This window comes from Primulina huaijiensis, chromosome 17 (assembly GCF_012295235.1).
Source record: "Primulina huaijiensis isolate GDHJ02 chromosome 17, ASM1229523v2, whole genome shotgun sequence".
NCBI classification, from domain to species: Eukaryota; Viridiplantae; Streptophyta; class Magnoliopsida; order Lamiales; family Gesneriaceae; genus Primulina; species Primulina huaijiensis.
The window spans coordinates 17,784,628-17,793,363 of record NC_133322.1 but is presented as its reverse complement, the minus strand read 5'-3'; the positions used below and the strand labels follow the sequence as shown (position 1 = coordinate 17,793,363).

Here is an 8,736-nt window from a genome sequence, read left to right as displayed (position 1 = left end):
CTAAACACGCAAGTATAATATATAGATTATCTCTTTTTTTTAGGGTTCGCGCATACATACAACAATAAAAGAAGGCCTCATACAGAAAATGAAATCAATTCTCAAAGAAAGTCATCTTTTTGCAATTAAAAACGTAATTGTTGCAGATAATCGTCTGAAATACAAGACAACAACACATAAATACAAACTCATGTTTATGAATAAAACTAATGTCTGTGAGATTTTCAATGATTCTTTTCATCAAGTACGTTTGAATTCAAAAGTTTTAGAGATTTGAAAAATGCAGATGTCATTGATGAGAATGAACTTTTTGGTAAGCTGATTTTTTATTTATTTACTTAGGGATCTACCAAGTTTTTTTTATTATTTTTATGTTTACTTATAAGTTTTTTTTATTTATTTCTAGATGTCATTGGAAAAATAATAGCAAGAGACTCACCTCAAAATAAAGAGATTAATGGACGTGCAACAAAACTTCTCGACTTGGTCATTGAAGATTTAGAATAACCACCATTTATTTTATTTTCATATTTTATGTGCGAACTAATTTTTGGCATTTTATATTATATATTTATTGTTTGTTAGAAACAACAAATTAACATGTATTTTGTGGGGAAACTTTGTTGATGAAATCATGGCATATTTGGGCTCTGTCGGTGATGAATCAGTTGTTGTGATTCTTAAAATGTGAAACTTAGCTGAATTTCTTGAATTTCGAAACAGGAATTTTATTAAATAATTATTTTTAATGGTTTAATGTGTGGCATATTTTTAAATGGAATTTTCGAAAATGGGGTGTTTTTACACGTCGAGTCGTTTTTTTGAACTGTATTCAATTTTCGACGAAAATATGAACTTTTCGAGAACTTGGCTAATATTTTCACAATTTTTCCTAAATTTTTTTTAATATTACCTAATGAGCTTAATGGGCCTAATATACTATGAATAATGGGCCCAAAACTTGTATCAATTATTTATATAAAAAAAATTAAGGCTTTCAGACCCTTATTTCCACCATACCTCACGCCTCAACACCTTAAAAGCAACTAGGACTCCTAGGGCAGCAGCATCAGCACACACCACACGAATTTGGAGAAGGAAACTCACGATTTTGAAAGAAAAATTCAGCAAGGCCCTCTCCGTTGACGTCCCTCGCATCGCCAAACTGTTTTTCATGTGTAATAAATGCAAAAGCACGCCTTAATCTTCTTTCAAACATCTTTCACACCATATTATGTGTTTGATACATGTTTGCATGCAAAATATGATAAACATGATATATTTTCGTTTCTATAGCTATACATGCATAGAACTAGTATTTTCATCTTGTAAAACTCTTGGGCATGATGCACAAAGGGGCTGCCATGGTAGGACTATGGTAATGGACGTTTTTCAACATGTTTAAGGGTCCATAGATGAAGGTTTAAGGGCTGGATAGTAGGGTGAAGTATGCTGAACAAAATTTGGGGATTTTAGAGTCATAGGGTTTCGGTTTGGCTTCCTAGGAGGGCGTGGCCACCAGCTGCTGTTGGGGCACGTCCAGGAGTCCTAAGAGGGTGGTCTTGTGGCCCTAGATGAGAGGAAGTATGCTTGGTATGGTACAAGAAGGAGGGCCGCTCGATTTGGTGGCTCATAGGCATAGGGCTTACGTTTTGTTTGGAAAAAAGGAAGGGGATGCGCGGGATACTTTCCAGGCAAGGGGCAGGGCTCATGAGGGTCCTAGCATCGAGCCATGGTGGTCCACGCATGGCTAGAGGGGCTAGGAGTAGAGGGCGCACGGCTCGGACACAACCTTGCCATGGCCTCGGGTTGTAGAGAGATCCATGCACGTTCTCATGCATGGCTCGCTAGATGTGAGACCCCGAAAATAAAATAGTATTGATGACATTTTTGTAAATAAGTTGAAAAATATTCAATTTATTTTGATGGCATTTTCGTAAATAAGTTAAAAAATAATGAATTAATTTTAAGGGCAAAATGATAATTAGGGACATATCTTTTTCATATGAAGTCCAAATGATTTGAAATTTGGATATAACGTAGAAAACTCAAAGATAGAGAAGTTTCATGTTTTGAGTTTTGAAAAATTTGATCGTTTGACTGATACGAAGAGATATACCGATAGTAAAATGTTAAATAGTATATATTATATTGTATTATTTTATTTTATTAATATAATAATAATATAATATAATATAATATAATATTTTTTTAAAAAAAAAAGATAAATATCAATCGAATGAATTCATTGAATTCATTCGAAAGTTTCAGGGGAGAAAGTTACAGTAGAAGAGAGAAGAGAGTGGAGACAGGGTTTTCGAATTTTCTTTTCGATCGTGCGACTTATCGGTTTATCCAATCGACGAACCGACTTCAGTTCTGGGATCGTTGACACGAGGTCTTCGATTTGAGGTATAAATTTTATATTTTTTGTGATGTTTGAAATTCGTCGATTTTTGGAATAAATCCGATAAATTGTTAAATCATACAGAAATTGAAGATTGTTGAATAGTGTATGATTTTAACGAAGAAGAGATGATTATAGTGATGTTATTTTGAATTTTTCCCAATTTATTATAATTATGGAATTTTAATCGTTGGATTGAGATTGAAGAATTATTTGTCAGTTATTATTAATTCTGATAAATATACGCGGTAGAATAACCGACAAGAAACTAAGTTTTGAAGTCGGAATTGAATTATGATATGATTAGACTTTGATATGAATTTTTGAAGTTTCAAATTATATTGTTGATTTTGAATGATGTTATTGATTGAAATGAATATGTTATTGATGTAGATAGATTATTATACCGAAATCTTCAAGCTATATTAATTGGAAACGAAGAATTGAGGTATGTTGCGACCGGGTAACATACGACAGGTATCTGTATCATATGATATATGTTTGATTGATTTGATTGATTGGATTGAGAATACATGTCTATATGCCTTATGTGTTGAGTTTATGTGGCATACATGACATGCACGTTGAGCTATGATCCTTGGATACCCTGATATGATTTGATTTGATTTTGGGGTTTGTGAACACAATGCTATGTTTGGTATTAAATGACCCTTAAAGCATAGACATTTGTGACCCCGCTGATTGGATATGAGATTTGGGATTTGATGGCGCTTCGTCGACGCTATCATACGAGTATCCCTTATTGAGGCCGGTGTGTCAGCTCGAGCATTGATTTGATAGCGATTCGATTGACTCTGACATGTGCTCAGTGGATGGGCACTTGACCTGATACCTCCACGACATACATGCATTGCATATCATATATCATGGTTTAGATATCTGTGGTATATATTGTGGTTGCTTCAGACTGAACTTTGCTCACCCCAGATGGGGCTGTTGTTGTCTTTGTATGTTGACAATGACAGGTACTCCAGGATATCAGGAGACCGGAGAGGGTGCTTCTGGAGGGAGTCATAGTCTGATTTGAGGTTTAGTGGTTGTGTCCCAGTATATATGTATATGTATCTATATACCGGGGTATGTCCCGAGGATATGATTTGTTGTTGTATGAGTGATTTTGATTATGTGTGGGCATGTTTTATGTNATATACCGGGATATGTCCCGAGGATATGATTTGTTGTTGTATGAGTGATTTGATTATGTGTGGGCATGTTTTATGTTGTGAGATGAAATACTATTGTTAGTATTCAAATAGCATATTTTGGGCTCATTGTAAAGAAATTTTAAACTCGTTTTTCGCTGTGATTAATTAACCCTAATCAAATTGTGTTGTAATAACGATTAGGAGCTAAGGGCCCCACACGGAGTGGTATCAGAGCATAGCTGGGAATGCTCGATTGAGTCTTGTGTACACGTGAATAGGCACAAATGAATTGTGCGCATGTGTTTGGATTATTTGTATTACTTGCTCTTACTTGATTTGATTTGAGTAAGTATCTGATGAGATTGATGATACGAGATGATGGGATTATGAAATTGATATACAATTGTGATATTCATCATATGATTTGTAGATGGATCCCACAAATGAAACTGCGAGTAGCAGTACTGAGAGGATCGCTGGACAATTTGAAGGATTGTCCATGGATGTAGTGATGGCTCGATTCCAGGATTTGAAACCACCGAGGTTCTTTGGCACTGAGAGTACGGAAAGAGCTGAAGCTTGGTTGAAGGATATTGAGCATCTGTTTAATATTGTGGAGTATTCCACGGCTCGGAGACTGAAACTTGCTTTGTATCAGTTGAAAGACCGAGCTAAATCTTGGTGGGAAGCCGCTGAGATTAGATTGACAGAGGCCGGGATTGAAGTCACATGGGATGTCTTCAAGGCCCAGTTTTTGGAGCAGTATTCTCCTCCTTCTTATTATACTGCTCAGGAGAATGAATTCAATAATCTGCAGCAGAGAACGATGTCTGTTGCAGAATATGCTTCAAAATTTTCTACTCTGTTGAAGTATGCACCTCACGTAGCTGGGAATGCGAGGGCAAAATATAACAGGTTTGTAAATGGTTTACATCCTGCTTTATATACTTTTGCTGTTTCTGGATTGCCTACCAGCTACGCAGAGGCAGTTGAACGAGCCAAGGAAGCTGAGGCTAGACTCAGGCGAGGAGGTCCATAGTATACTCCTCCACCACCAGTGTCAGCTCAGCAGCCTGCATTGCGTCCAAGGGGTAAGAAGTTCAAGAAGACTGGTTCTGGTTCTTCGTCTTCTTCGAGTTCGAGTAGATCACAGCGAGGGAGTTCTGTGATTTTTCCCTACTGTAGTTATTGTGGAGGTAAACATACTATCGAGCAGTGTCGAGGTATGTTTGGTACTTGTTATCAGTGTGGGCAGGAAGGCCATTTCTCTCGAGTATGTCCGAACAGGGGTACGACTTCTTCCCAACCCCAGCCAGGAGTTAGAGGTGGCCCTAGCATGATGAGACCTTCTGTTCCTGTTCCATCTTTTCAGCAGTCGAGTGTCCCACGATATCGAGGACCAGGTGGTCAGAGTGCCCAAGTCCCTCCTCAAGTTCGAGTGTATGCTATAACCGAGGATGAGGCGAAAGAAGCTCCTGGTGGTGTGATTGCAGGTATTTGCACGCTTTGCGATTATCCTGCACGTGTTTTATTTGATACAGGAGCATCTCACTCATTCATATCGCATGCATTTGTTGCATCTCATGATATTGAGTGTACCACGTTGTATGATGTTTTGTCGATAGTCACGCCAGCAGGAAAGATTATTTTGTCTGAGCAAGTTGTGCATAATTGTGTATTGATATATGAGGATAATGTGACGTTCTTGAATTTGATTGTCCTCCCAATGCACGACTTTGATTGTATTGTTGGCATGGATATTTTGACGACAAATCGAGCTACTGTTGATTGTTTTCATGGAGTGGTTCGATTTCGACCTGTTGATGGACCCAAGTTGAATTTTTATGGCAAGGGTTCCCAAGCCAAAATTCCATTTGTATCCTCTTTGGAAATGTCTCGACTTTTGACTAGCAGAGATGAAAGTTATCTTATCTACGCTATTGATATTTCGAAGAAGGAGCCATCTTTATCTGATATTCCCGTTGCGAAAGAATTCCCGGATGTATTTCCCGATGAGATTCCTGATTTTCCTCCTCATCGAGAAGTTGAGTTTAGTATTGATCTTGTGCCGGGGACTGCACCTATATCTAAAGCTCCTTATCGCATGGCACCATTGGAATTGAAAGAATTGAAAGAACAATTATAGGATCTTCTCGATAAGGGATATAGTCGACCATGTGTATCACCTTGGGGAGCTCCAGTTTTATTTGTTCGAAAGAAAGATGGTACTATGCGAATGTGTATCGATTATAGGCAATTGAATCGGGCTACTGTGAAAAACAAGTACCCACTTCCTCGTATTGATGATTTATTTGATCAGCTTCATGGTACTTCGGTATACTCTAAGATTGATCTTCGTTCTGGGTATCATCAAGTATGAGTTCGAGACGAAGATGTGCCTAAGACTGCTTTTCGTACCAGGTATGGCCACTATAAGTTCTTGGTTATGCCTTTCGGTCTCACAAATGCTCCTGCTGTCTTCATGGATCTAATGAATCGTGTCTTTCGAGATTATCTTGACCGATTCGTTATTGTATTTATCGATGATGTTCTTGTATATTCAAAATCGAAAAAAGAGCATGCTGAACATCTGAGACTGGTACTCCAAAATCTTCGTAATGGACATTTATATGCTAAATTGTCCAAATGCGAATTCTGGATGAATAGAGTAGTATTTTTAGGCGACGTCATTTCGAGACATGGCATATCTGTTGATCCTGCTAAGGTTGAAGCCGTATTGAACTGGCCGAGACCTACGAATGTTCCTGAGATACGTAGCTTCATGGGTTTAGCTGGTTATTATCGTCATTTTATTGAAGGATTTTCGAAAATAGCTAAACCTATTACTCAACTGACACAGAAGAATCAGCGATTCATTTGGTCAGATGAATGTGAAGCTAGTTTTCTTGAATTGAAGACGAGATTGACCACAGCACCTGTGCTTACTATTCCCTCAGGTACCGGAGGATTCGTAATGTGTACAGATACGTCTGGTAAAGGTTTGGGCTATGTTCTGATGCAACATGGCAAAGTGATTGCTTATGCGTCTCGTCAATTGAAATCTCATGAAACACGTTATCCTGTTCATGATCTTGAATTGGCCGCCATTGTATTTGCTCTGAATATTTGGCGCCATTATTTGTACGGAGAAAAGTTTATTATTTATTCGGACCATAAGAGTCTGAAGTATCTCTTTTCTAAATCTGATTTGAATATGAGGCAACGCAGATGGATGGATCTCTTGAAGGACTTTGATTGTGAGATTCAATATCACCCTGGATCAGTGAATGTTACTGCGGATGCCCTTAGTCGTAAGGTGCATGATTCTGTGTTAGCTTCTGTCAGTGTCGCCAAGGTACATGAGGATATATGTACTTCTGGTTGGACTTTTCACTCGAATTGGAATTCTGTCACTGTCTCAGCATTGCAAATTGAGCCGAACTTGATATCTAAAATCCGAAAGGCCCAACGAAGTGATGCTCAGATCCAAAAGTCGAAAGAACTTGTATCTACAGGACATCAGTCTGGATTTCAGATTATGTCTTATGGTTCTTTAAGACTTAATGGTCGGCTAGTAGTTCCTGATAATGCTGATTTGAAATCTGCCCTTCTTCGTGAAGCACATTGTAGCAAATACAGTATTCACCCTGGAGGTCGAAAAATGTATTTGACATTGAGACCCCAATTCTGGTGGAGATGTATGAAGAATGACATTGCTGAATTTATTTTGAAATGTCTTATTTGCCAGCAAGTGAAAGCCGAGAGAATGAAACCTGGAGGGTTACTCCATAGTCTTGAAATCCCGAAATGGAATTGGGAACATATTGCTATGGATTTTGTGACTCATTTACCTCGTTCGCCCAAGGGCTGTGATGCTATTTGGGTTGTTATTGATCGGCTTTCGAAATCTGCACATTTCATTCCGTATGAGCGGACTTATCCTTATCAGAGAATGGCCCGTTTATACATCGAGAATATTGTGAGACTGAATGGTGTGCCGGTCTCAATTGTATCTGATCGTGATCCCAGGTTTGCTTCTAAATTTTGGGGTAGTTTTCAGGAATCGATGGGTACGCGTTTGGCTGTGAGTACTGCTTATCATCCTCAAACTAATGGCCAAACTGAGCGTACGATTCAGACGTTAGAGGATATGTTGCGTGCGATTGTGATGGATTTCAGAATGGGATGGCAAGATGCTTTACCATTGGTGGAATTTTCTTATAATAATAGCTTCCAAACGAGTATTGGTATGGCACCATTTGAAGCCTTATACGGGAGACGATGTAGGTCACCGTTATTCTGGGATGAAATTGGTGAAAAACAATTGACTGGACCTGAAATGATACAAGAAATGAATGATAAGGTTCAGTTAATTCGACAGCGGATGAAAGCTGCTCAGGATCGTCAAACGAGTTATGCGAATAAACGAAGACGACCCTTAGAATTACAGAAAGGTGATAAAGTGTTTTTGAAAATATCTCCCTTTAGAGGCACCGTTCGATTTGGCATGCGAGGGAAGTTATCTCCTCGATATGTTGGTCCATACGAGATCCTTGATCGAGTCGGGGATCTTGCTTATCGGTTGGCATTGCCACCAGCTTTATCTGTCATTCATGATGTGTTTCATGTTTCTATGTTGAGGAAATATGAACCAGATCCATCACATGTACTTGCACCTGATGAGGTTGAACTTGATCCTTCTCTTTCCTATGTGGAGCAACCTGTTCGTATTATGGATCGAAAGGAGAAGATATTACGCAACAAATCGATTCCGTTGGTTCGAGTACAATGGACACGACTTGGTGTGGAGGAGTCAACGTGGGAATTGGAAAGCAAGATGCGAGAATCATATCCGCACTTGTTTGATTCTATTCCTCCTGTTCCATTGTATTCAATGTATAATGATCCATTTACTGATTTTAGTTTTGATATGTACTATAACTGGTGACATATTATATGTTTGCCAATGTTATGTATATAGAGATGTTTGAGATTTCGAGGACCAAATCTTTTAAGTTGGGGAGAAATGTGAGACCCCGAAAATAAAATAGTATTGATGGCATTTTTGTAAATAAGTTGAAAAATATTCAATTTATTTTGATGACATTTTCGTAAATAAGTTGAAAAATAATGAATTAATTTTAAGGGCAAAATGGTAATTAG

The 8,736-nt window shown here is 38.2% G+C and overlaps 1 long non-coding RNA gene across 1 annotated transcript in view; it reads left to right on the top strand.

Annotated features, from left to right (window-relative positions):
* The first annotated feature begins 2,296 nt into the window (after positions 1 to 2,296).
* Positions 2,297 to 8,736, top strand: part of LOC140962365 (uncharacterized) — a 7,716-nt gene continuing 1,276 nt past the window's right edge. Inside the window, exons 1-2 of the long non-coding RNA XR_012172530.1 lie at positions 2,297 to 2,412; positions 2,801 to 3,321. This is a non-coding gene — a long non-coding RNA (uncharacterized lncRNA). The remainder of the gene's footprint in view (positions 2,413 to 2,800; positions 3,322 to 8,736) is intronic.